Source organism: Acipenser ruthenus, chromosome 7 (genome assembly GCF_902713425.1).
Source record: "Acipenser ruthenus chromosome 7, fAciRut3.2 maternal haplotype, whole genome shotgun sequence".
NCBI lineage: Eukaryota > Metazoa > Chordata > Actinopteri > Acipenseriformes > Acipenseridae > Acipenser > Acipenser ruthenus.
In genome coordinates, this window is record NC_081195.1 from 66,799,296 (window position 1) to 66,811,541 (window position 12,246).

A 12,246-nucleotide genomic window follows, 5' to 3' on the forward strand; every position below is an offset into this window, starting at 1 on the left:
AACAGAAAAAGTACACTTCTACTACCTGGAAACCCAAGCAGGAAGTACAGACAAATAAATTGAGGTGAAACTCCCCTGGTAAATGGAGATGTTACATGATCCCTCTGTGAGGAGCATTCGTTCACATCAGTGCTTGCTTTAAACACACAGTTCCTCATTTAAAGAAGTACAGAAGATTTCAAGTATGTGTTCTGGTATGTATTTATATGAGTGGTGGGAATATCCACTGCAGCAAAGGTATACATGTTATTTGAAATGTAATGGGTGATGTCTATACGTCATTAGCAAAATCTAGTTGAGGCATATAAAGAAAGACAATAGCTCACAATAACCTTGACTTTACATCACTGAAATAATCACATATGTTGCTGTAAATAACCTTTAGGTAAGAAAAAGTCCTGCTTTTGTATTTCCTTAGCAAGCAGGGGAAGCATATTAGATTAAAATGTGTAGATAAAGTAATACATTTAAGCGATAGAGCCCGTCGATGCGAGCGCTACTGTGTGGTAGATGACTGCGTCTGGAGTTACATATCCTGAGTATAGGCCACGGCGCTAACGAAAGTCAAGGTAATCTACCACACGGTAGAGCCCGCATCGAGAGGACTCTATCACTATTAGAAAATTATTTATTTCTTTATTTTCTCTTTAAAAAAAACTTTAAAACCTATATTTACCTTGAACTTCTTTTATTTCGCCGGGTAACATTCCGCTGAGGAATAGTCCCTAACATAATTAGAATAGAAAAACGACATACACGTAGAGAAAACATTATTATTACACTATGTAACACAATTTTTGTTCCTGGGTAGTAAGTGTTATTTCCTAATTGCTTATGCCTCAAAAGTATAGAAAATGGCTATTATTCCCCACAAACTTTGCTTTTGTGACCAGGACAGTGATATTTTGAAATTTACCTATTTCCAATGAGAAAACGGGCGAATTTGTGTCTTTTCGTTCACATAAAGTCAGAAAAAAACAACATATGAATCCAAATTAACATGTATTTATACTAAAGTAATACGAAAATGACTACAAAAGATTTAGAAGTGAGTAGTTTTTCGAGATTTACGATTATACTGTAAATCACTTTCACGAATCAGCCCCCAAATGTAGTCTCCCATCATGTTCTCGTTATACTGTCCTTGGTAGCGGCGTTCAAAGTCCAGTATATCCTGGTGGAAGCGCTCGCCTTGCTCCTCCGAGTACGCTCCCATGTTCGTAGTTCTTCACCAGAGTCTCAACCAGCTCCACATAGTTTTCGGCCTTGTGATTGCCAGGAAGCCCCGAACCACTGCGACAAAGCTGTTCCAAGCCGCTTTCTCCTTACTAGTGAGCTTCTTGGGGAATTCATTGCACTCCAGGATCTTCTTTATCTGTGGTCCGACGAAGACACCGGCTTTGACCTTTGCCTCAGACAGCTTAGGGAAGAAGTCTTGAAGGTACTTGAAGGCTGCTGACTCCTTATCTAGAGCTCTGACAAATTGCTTCATAAGGCCCAATTTGATGTGCAGTGGTGGCATCAGCACCTTCCGGGGGTCCACCAGCGGCTCCCACTTGACGTTGTTCCTCCCCACAGAGAACTCGGTCCGCTGTGGCCAGTCCCGCCTGTGGTAGTGCGCCTTGGTGTCCCTGCTGTCCCAAAGGCAAAGATAGCAGGGAAACTTGGCAAAACCGCCTTGGAGACCCACCAGGAATGCCACCATTTTGAAGTCTCCTATGACCTTGATGCCATCTCAGAAAAATGCAGATATGTATCCACTTAGGCAGCTGGAACTAAACTAAACTGGTGGGCTTAAGGCCCCTGTATTTATACTACTATTTATATTACTGGAACGTTCTAGAAAGTTCTAGAAGTTACTCCAAGTATACTCAGCACTGAATCTATCTGGAATGTTCTGGAAAATAGGTAAATTTCAAAATATCACTGTCCTGGTCACAAAAGCAAAGTTTGTGGGGAATAATAGCCATTTTCTATACTTTTGAGGCATAAGCAATTAGGAAATAACACTTACTACCCAGGCTGCCTGGGCCTCCCCGATCAAATTGGGGCCCAATTGGGTAGTCCACCATTCCCTTTCAAATGCTACCAGGTAGGCCTCGGGATCATCCTCCAGTGACATCTTCACTACCTGCGTATTGGGTAGGGGCACTGTTGGTTCTGCCGTTGGTTCCCTCCTCTGATTGGCCTCCAGGAATATGGCATGCATCCTCTCCATCATGGCCGTGTGGCAAAGTGGTTTGCATTGAGCAGGAGTGATGCGGTGATCAATGAAAGACAGACAATGATAATCCAGGTGCAATGTTGTTTATTTATAATCCCTAATTTATTTTTATTTGTTTATTTAGCAGACGCCTTTATCCGAGGTGACTTACAGAGACCAGGGTGTGTGAACTATGCATCAGCTGCAGAGTCACTTACAATTACGTCTCACCCGAAAGACGGAGCACAAGGAGGTTAAGTGACTTGCTCAGGGTCACACAATGAGTCAGTGGCTGAGTTGGGATTCGAACCGGGGACCTCTTAGTTACAAGCCCTTTTCTTTAACCACTGGACCACACAGCCTCCTAATGAATGGTAGTACACAACGATGTGTACTACACAGTATAACCCAGGGGGTTCAGTCCCTAAATAATAAACACACACAAAACACAACACGGTCACAAGTCCAGAGTGAGTGCTAATGTGCAAGTGGTGAAATACAATTTATTAGGTGAACAGTAGTGCAGTGTTGTCCAGGTTTGTGCTGGCCTTTAGCGACAGCTCCTGGTATGTGTTTAGCCGTCTAATAATAACAAACGAGCAATAATTAGACATGACAAAAACAAACAAACACTCACGGTATAATTCACGGTCCTTTGGGTATGTCCATAACCATAACAAAGGAACAGAACGCTCAGCCACGTCCCATTAAGTACCATCAGTCACGTCCCCTTGGTTAACGAGTGCAATTGCTTTCTCCAATCCGCAATCACCACATCACTTCCTGTCTGGGATAATGACTTAGTGTACCGTGGCTCCACCCCCTTTCCAGATGGCCGACTTCCAATTTTCCTTGGAATGAATTGTCAGACCTTCCAGTCCGGGGCACAGTGTTCCTTTTCTACAGCACCCTCACAGGTCGGGAGGGAGATTTATAACCAAGGTTCATTTTCTCTCTGTCACAGGCCGCCATTCCTTCCTGGTGTTTCAGCTCTTGCGCCGCTAAACATCACTGCAATTGTAGCTGGGTCCATCTTTTCTCCAACTTCTGATCACCAACTGTGAACAAGTGAGAGTGGTGTGGTAAACACAGTGAATGACCAGACAGTATTGTCCCCCCGAAACGTCCGTGTTTTTATTAACACAAAAGAGCCGCCCCTCTACCAACGATGGTAACGGGGGGTACACGGCAGGCCAAAACAAAAACAATAACAATCCACAATCCACGTCCCTGTGCACGACATTGTGCTCTTCAAACAGCGGGGTCATGGGGAGTGCTGGTGCTGTGAGGGGAGGGAAGGTGCACGACATTGTGCTCTTCAAACAGCGGGGTCGTGGTGAGTGCTGGTGCTGTTAGGGGAGGGAAGGTGCACGACATTGTTCAAACAGCGGGGTCGTGGGGAGTGCTGGTGCTGCGAGGGGAGGGAAGGTGCATGACATTGTGCTCTTCAAACAGCGGGGTCGTGGTGAGTGCTGGTGCTGTGAGGGGAGGGAAGGTGCACGACATTGTGCTCTTCAAACAGCGGGGTCGTGGGGAGGGAAGGTGCATGACATTGTGCTCTTCAAACAGCAGGGTCGTGGTGAGTGCTGGTGCTGTTAGGGGAGGGAAGGTGCACGACATTGTGCTCTTCAAACAGCGGGGTCGTGGGGAGTGCTGGTGCTGTGAGGGGAGGGAAGGTGCACGACATTGTGCTCTTCAAACAGCGGGGTCGTGGGGAGTGCTGGTGCTGTGAGGGGAGGGAAGGTGCACGACATTGTGCTCTTCAAACAGCGGGGTCGTGGGGAGTGCTGGTGCTGTGAGGGGAGGGAAGGTGCACGACATTGTGCTCTTCAAACAGCGGGGTCGTGGGGAGTGCTGGTGCTGTGAGGGGAGGGAAGGTGCACGACATTGTGCTCTTCAAACAGCGGGGTCATGGGGAGTGCTGGTGCTGTGAGGGGAGGGAAGGTGCACGACATTGTGCTCTTCAAACAGCGGGGTCATGGGGAGTGCTGGTGCTGTTAGGGGAGGGAAGGTGCATGACATTGTGCTCTTCAAACAGCGGGGTCGTGGGGAGTGCTGGTGCTGCGAGGGGAGGGAAGGTGCACGACATTGTGCTCTTCAAACAGCAGGGTCGTGGGGAGTGCTGGCGCTGCGAGGGGAGGGAAGGTGCATGACATTGTGCTCTTCAAACAGCAGGGTCGTGGGGAGTGCTGGTGCTGTGAGGGGAGGGAAGATGCACAACATTGTGCTCTTCAAACAGCGGGGTCATGGGGAGTGCTGGTGCTGTGAGGGGAGGGAAGGTGCATGACATTGTGCTCTTCAAACAGCGGGGTCGTCGGGAGTGCTGGTGCTGTGAGGGGAGGGAAGATGCACAACATTGTGCTCTTCAAACAGCGGGGTCATGGGGAGTGCTGGTGCTGCGAGGGGAGGGAAGGTGCATGACATTGTGCTCTTCAAACAGCGGGGTCGTGGTGAGTGCTGGTGCTGTGAGGGGAGGGAAGGTGCACGACATTGTGCTCTTCAAACAGCGCGGTCGTGGGGAGTGCTGGTGCTGCGAGGGGAGGGAAGGTGCATGACATTGTGCTCTTCAAACAGCAGGGTCGTGGGGAGTGCTGGCGCTGCGAGGGGAGGGAAGGTGCATGACATTGTGCTCTTCAAACAGCGGGGTCGTCGGGAGTGCTGGTGCTGTGAGGGGAGGGAAGATGCACAACATTGTGCTCTTCAAACAGCGGGGTCATGGGGAGTGCTGGTGCTGTGAGGGGAGGGAAGCTGCATGACATTGTGCTCTTCAAACAGCGGGGTCATGGGGAGTGCTGGTGCTGTGAGAGGAGGGAAGGTGCACAACATTGTGCTCTTCAAACAGCGGGGTCATGGGGAGTGCTGGTGCTGCGAGGGGAGGGAAGGTGCATGACATTGTGCTCTTCAAACAGCGGGGTCGTGGTGAGTGCTGGTGCTGTGAGGAGAGGGAAGGTGCACGACATTGTGCTCTTCAAACAGCGCGGTCGTGGGGAGTGCTGGTGCTGCGAGGGGAGGGAAGGTGCATGACATTGTGCTCTTCAAACAGCAGGGTCGTGGGGAGTGCTGGCGCTGCGAGGGGAGGGAAGGTGCATGACATTGTGCTCTTCAAACAGCGGGGTCGTCGGGAGTGCTGGTGCTGTGAGGGGAGGGAAGATGCACAACATTGTGCTCTTCAAACAGCGGGGTCATGGGGAGTGCTGGTGCTGTGAGGGGAGGGAAGCTGCATGACATTGTGCTCTTCAAACAGCGGGGTCATGGGGAGTGCTGGTGCTGTGAGAGGAGGGAAGGTGCACGACATTGTGCTCTTCAAACAGCGGGGTCGTGGTGAGTGCTGGTGCTGTTAGGGGAGGAAAGCTGCATGACATTGTGCTCTTCAAACAGCGGGGTCGTGGGAAGTGCTGGTGCTGTGAGGGGAGGGAAGGTGCATGACATTGTGCTCTTCAAACAGCGGGGTCATGGGGAGTGCTGGTGCTGTTAGGGGAGGAAAGCTGCATGACATTGTGCTCTTCAAACAGCGGGGTCGTGGGAAGTGCTGGTGCTGTGAGGGGAGGGAAGGTGCACAACATTGTGCTATTCAAACAGCGGGGTCATGGGGAGTGCTGGTGCTGTGAGGGGAGGGAAGCTGCATGACATTGTGCTCTTCAAACAGCGGGGTCATGGGGAGTGCTGGTGCTGTGAGAGGAGGGAAGGTGCACAACATTGTGCTATTCAAACAGCGGGGTCATGGGGAGTGCTGGTGCTGTGAGAGGAGGGAAGTGCTCCGTGGTATTGGCTGGCTCCGTAGCTGCAGCCCCTGGCTTCTTACTCCTCCTCTGCAAGACAATATCAAACACATAACAAAACAAAACAAACAACGCTCCGGCCGTAAGTTATGTTTCAGTGCAAGGAGCTGCATCCCCTTTGTACTGCCCAACTCCTCCCTGCAATCAGCCCAGTGCCTGGCCCGCAGCTGATCTTGCTTCCTCCAAGATGGCTGAATTCCTGTTTACGTCCACCGTCGAGTCGACCCGTCTATGGGGAAGTGTACTACCAACCTTACACAGCATCCTTTCTGGGAGGGAGGGAGATTTACAGCATCGATTCTTTCTCTCTTTATCACAGGCTGCCATCTTAACACTTGCATCACGGTAGCCACCTCTATTGATCCGTGAGTCTGTCAGTACACTACAGGTGTGTACACTACAGGTGTGTACACTACAGGTAAGGGTACAGGTACGATGATCTCTTATTCCTTTATCTGTGTCAGTCTTGTCTTCTGGTTGCATCAAAGGGGTGGTTCCCCACAGTGACCTGGTTTGAGGTTCTCATTCTGCCAAATGGGTGCTGCTTCCCACTCATTTAACAGACAAAGTGCAACTAACAGGAAATGCCAGCAGATTCAGAACTGTATCTTATGTAAAAACTTTGGTCCAAAGGTCGTTTTGGGGTTATCAGATTTGTCATTGAAATGCTGACTTGTGTGATTAGTTCTGCTGCGTTATATATTCTACACCACTTGAAGGTACCTGATCATCGCTACCCACACTACTTCTGAGACCGCAGAAAACATCTTATTATGCCTAGGCAACAAAACAGAGTTTCTATGAAATAAGAAAAATCCAGTTCATTTGTTTGTATTGTCTTAATAACTCTCTTAGGAGATAAAACATGATCTCACTGCCTACTAATCTGTGTTGAATATCTCTTCTGTAAAAACATGCTTTTCTGTTTATTTAATGTAACGGAAAAAAAAAAACAGAACATCAGCTGCAGTTAAAGTTTTGTCTAAGTTTTACAACTGAATTTGCTCATTAGTAGACCAGTTTACCAGCTTACGAAAATCTTTTCTATCAAGTAGGATAAATATGGCAATTCGAGTAACTGTTTTTCCTGGGCAGAAAAAACTAGCTCCTGTTATAAACAGAGCTGGAATGGAGCAGTGTTTCTGCATTGAATAAACACATTATTGACAATGCGTTCAAAATTGATTCAAATAAATGCTGCCGCATATTTGCCTAGTTGATGGCATTATTTATTTTATTTTATTTTATTTATGTAACCTTTACAAGGGAGACCTGGTCAAGAAGGTGGCATATAACTAGTGTTCAGCGTTTTCGGTTTTTATCTTTAAAAAAAAATCCTGGAAATTTTCAGTTTTCAGAGTTTATTTTACAGCTATTACAATAGGGATGAAATTGGTAAAAAAATTGTTTTTATTTGAAACATCGGTAAAAATTGGGGGGAAAAAATCTCAGTTTACACAGTTCTGGTTTGTGATTAATAATGTCCCTGGCATGTATGATGAAGCAGAATCTGTGCAAGTCGAAGCCACATTTTCCAAATTTAGCTGGTACTAACGTTTGGGAAATAGTATCTACAAAAAGTATGAACATGACATCAGCACAAAACAAGCCAGGTTTATTCACAGAAGTCTCTGAGTATAGGAGCACCTCCTCAGAGAACACTTCACCTAAGAGAACACCCTTGTGGTGAAACTGATTTTTCTCCATTGTAAATGCTCCGGCTAAAGTAACAGGAACTTCGCTTAAAAGAACACCTTCTTGGCACCGATAGCGATTCATTCACAATGGATACAGTACTGTTTTGTAACCTGATAACTCAAAAAAAAAAAAAAATCAGACCCAAGTCTACGAGCAATTAGTTTTTTTCCCGTTCTGGTGAGTTGCTTCACCATTCTGTTCAATAATGTGCATGTTGAATATCCTTCCTAAATTTTTATATCTCTTTCAATGTATCCCAATCTTTATAACCAAATCTTTCTTTACATCTTAGATAGACTATATCTTCCTTTATGTGGAACGGCAAAACACCACACATTCGCAAAGATTTCCTTCAAAAGGCCTAAATCACTGGGAGGTATGGCCATGCCCAATTTTCGGCTGTATTACTGGGCTGCTAACATTCGCACCCTGTCTTTCTGGACGCACTCCCACCTTCAAAAAGATCTCCCAGCTTGGTTACATATTGAAACATCTTCCTGTGCACCATACTCACTTCCAGCACTTCTTTCCTCCTCCCTTCCTCTCTCAATCCCTCACTTTACTAACCCTGGCATTCTGCATTATCTATGGATTTGGTCTCCGTTTAGAAATCATTTTGGTCTGCAGTTCTCTTAATTCCTAGCTCCTGTTGATGCTAACTATTTATTCCCGCCTTCATTATCGGACACGACATTTCGAACTCAGCACCGTAATGGTATTAAAGTTTTGAGTGATTTATATATTCAGGGAATCTTTTCCTCCTTTGAACAGCTCTCCCAAAAATTTGGATCTGCCGAGAAAAGACTTTTTTCGATACCTTCAAGTGCGACACTTTGTAAAACGACAGTTAATTTCCCAACAATCCCTCCTAAATCCCCTCTAGATTCTATTATAGTGTCAAGCCCTAATTCTAAAGGAAGTATGTCTCAGATTTATGGTAATAGTTGCACATTGAACTCTACCTCTCTATCTAAATTAGGACGCTGTGGGAGGAGGACCTTGGACTGGTCTTCTCAGATGAGGAGTTGGACTCTGTTCTTGCTCGAGTGCACTCACTCTGTGCAAGACACGGCCTAATACAGTTTAAGGTTCTTCATAGGCTTCATATGTCTAAAACCAAATTGGCTAAAATCTACCCTAAGATAGATCCAACTTGTGATTGATGCCACCAGGCTCCGGCCTCCCTGGTCCACATATTTTGGACATGTCCAAGATTACATACTTTCTGGAGTTCTATTTTTCAAACCTTTATTGATGTCCTACAACAACCCTTAAAACCCTCTCCCGAGATCTCGCTCTTTGGTATTTTACATCAAGATGTGACCATGTCCAAACTTCAATCTGATACCCTTGCTTTTAGCACCCCGTTAGCCAGGCGGCTTATTTTGTTGAACTGGAAGCAGTCTGCCCCGCCCAGCCATGCTCACTGGATCAGAGATGTGATGCAACATTTAAAACTGGAAAAAATCAAGTGTACTGTTTGTGGCTGTACGGATAATTTTCACGCTGCTTGGGATCCTTTTCTTTCACGCAACCCCCACCTTAGCTGGACTCTGTGTACTATATAGGCATGGTTGTCCTGTACTATCTTTTTAAATTATTATTTATATATACTATTTCTTTATCTGTCTTATTATTGTTTATTTAAGTTGCATTTAATTCGATTTTGGTTGACGGGTGGGTGATTACCAATTCTCCTGTTATCTGTATATTGTATTACTGATTGCTTAATTTTGCTCTTTTCAAAACCCAATAAACAGAGTTGAAAAAAAGTAATAATGTGAATGTCTTGTTTATTGCTGCTGCATTTTTTTAACGTGTGTAGGGGTGCTGTGTTAATTTAGTTTGACAGTTAGTTTATTAACGTTAGTTTGTCTGTTACTTTATTATTATAGTTTATTAACATGCACTTGCCTATTGATTTTCTTTTACTTAGTCAGCTCTTTTTTATTGCCTACCCCATTACCATTAAAGATTGCACAGTATTTATCGAGATTACTCATGACTTCAAGGTAATGTTGCATTTTACCCCCTGAAAATGCAATGGTATTACGTAATTACGTGTTCCTTTTTACCATGTAATTACATGATAAAAAATAACGTATTGTAAAAAACGTGTAATGAAATCAAACTGCAGGTATTGCGACGCTATCTTATTTGAACTTGCATCATAAGGATCTGAATACTGCACACCAAGTAAGTCGGAAAAAACATTTAAAAATAAATACACTGATTAATAAACCCTAGTTATTACTGACGTTGACATATTTAGCAGACATCTGTAGGCGTAATAATACTGTGTGGGAATAATACTGTGTGGGCTGAATGTTCTTTCTTGTGTTCTTATGAATTAATTAAAAGATGCATTTTTATTTAGCCTACGCTTTGGTTTATGGGGCAGCCATTGATTTTGGCTCAAGTTTGACGTATCATTGACATGATTGATAGAGTTTAAACTTTTTTATTTTGCTAGTACCCTGGGCCTTATGGTTAAGAACCACAATGGCAACAGGAAAAGACAATGCGATACAGGTCCTCAGAGCACGTGACTTATCTGAAGATCACATTTAAAAAATGATACAGGACAAGGTAAGAGAAGAAGTATGTGTATATAAATTACTGCATGCTTAGTAATTATTATTATTACTATTATTATTATTATTGTATTATTATTATATAAAATATACGTTTACTTTGTCACTCTGCTTTTAACATTACATTGTCTGCAATTGGCATTGCAGTTTTGTCATCCATTAGATTTTCCTTGCTCATATACAGTATTTAACTGACGATGCGACTAAACGGCACATCTCTTAATCATACTGAAGTCGAAGACTAAAACATTTTTTCATACAACTACCTACGACTCAAGTGAGAGTTAAGTAAGAAAATATCCTGGTACTTGAACATCCCCACTGTTAGACTGTATTAGATTGTAACATTTAACTGTGAAAACTGAGACAGTGCATGCCAAAGTAGACACTTACTTCAGTGAGCACTAGGAACGACTGGTGCAGATAGCAAACTGAGAAGTTACTTGAAATGGATATTTTTTGAGATACTGGGCCACAAAGTTTGCTATCTTCACCAATTGTACATAGTGCGTACTGTCATAAGTGCCTAGTCTGGCATGCATTATCTCAAAATGTCCCCAGTTAAATGTTAACATCTTAGAGCCAAGTGAGAAATGATCCTCGATCCTCGTAAGTGTCTACTTTGGCATGCACTCCGTTTTCACAGTTAAATGTTAACATCTTCTACAATCTAACAGTGGGGATATTCAAGTACCAGGATATTTGTGCTTTTTCAAATTATTTTACAAAGTAAAATTAATGCAATTGTATAAAAAATGTATTGACATTTTTTTTATCAAATTGTATTAAGATTTTATTTCATACCCTTTTTAGAATACTGTCTGATACTATCATTACACTCTTGTGTTATATAATGGTCTGATAGCTTGACTAACCACCTGTAAGTGTCTGACTTTTTACTTGTTTTATGACTATAACTAGTAAATGAGCCACCACTAAGCTGCTGCCAGATTGTGAACTTAAATAGACAAATAAATATAGTGTGTGTGTGTGAGTCTGTGTGTGTGTGAGTGCATGAGTGCAGTGTGTGTGTGTGTGTCTGTGTGTGTGTCTGTGTGTGTGTGGGCAGGTATTACTATCAATGTGCGGACTAAATTTGAGAAAATGTACCCACAAAGATAGTAACTCCTGAAAAAACGATGTTGTGGGGACGTCCCCACTTTGTAAAATACCTTTTTAAGAACTAAATATACCTTCAAATTTTTTTTTTTAAAGTGCCAAAATATTTAGTTTGTTGTCGACTTTCACCCTGTGTGGAGTTTTGTCTGATTGGAGTTAGAAATAGTAAATACAAATATAGTGAGAGTCAATTAGAAGTTCCCACAATACCAAGATATTTAGTGAGCAAGTAGTCTGAGTGAAGTTATCCCACAACAAACTCCCCGTCCCCAGTGGCAAACAGTACGGTTCGAAGACGGGCTCTTCACACGGGTAAGGAACCTGTTGCACACATTCTTCCTGGCACAGACAGATTTGCTCTGCCGTCACCTGGCATACATGACTCTCAGCTCCAGATAGCTGTGGCAGGTTGTACATTGTCAACAGACGACCGTTGGTGCTGTCTGATTGCAGCTTGGGAATTCAAATTCGAGGGGTGCTCCAGAGGTGTACAACTCTGTTCAACTCATCCTGTACATAATACAACGAAACGTAAAAGATGACATACATTGTTAATAAAAATAACATCATTATTAATATAAATAACATTAATAAGTCTCTGTGTATAATTTGGGGTAATATTTATAATTTTAACGTGACCTTCCCATCTGGCTCAAAACATTTTGCTTAATATTAAAGTCTCAAAGTTTGATTGTGCGAGTTTTGCACTGCATTAAACACAGGAATAAAAAATATTGATTCCTGCCACCAAACCTTTCAGGGACACTCAGTATTGGTGTTTTTTTTCATTATTACTAGTTTATGTACAAACAAACATTTGAATTAAAAATGTAAGAAAAGAGTTGTGTGTGTT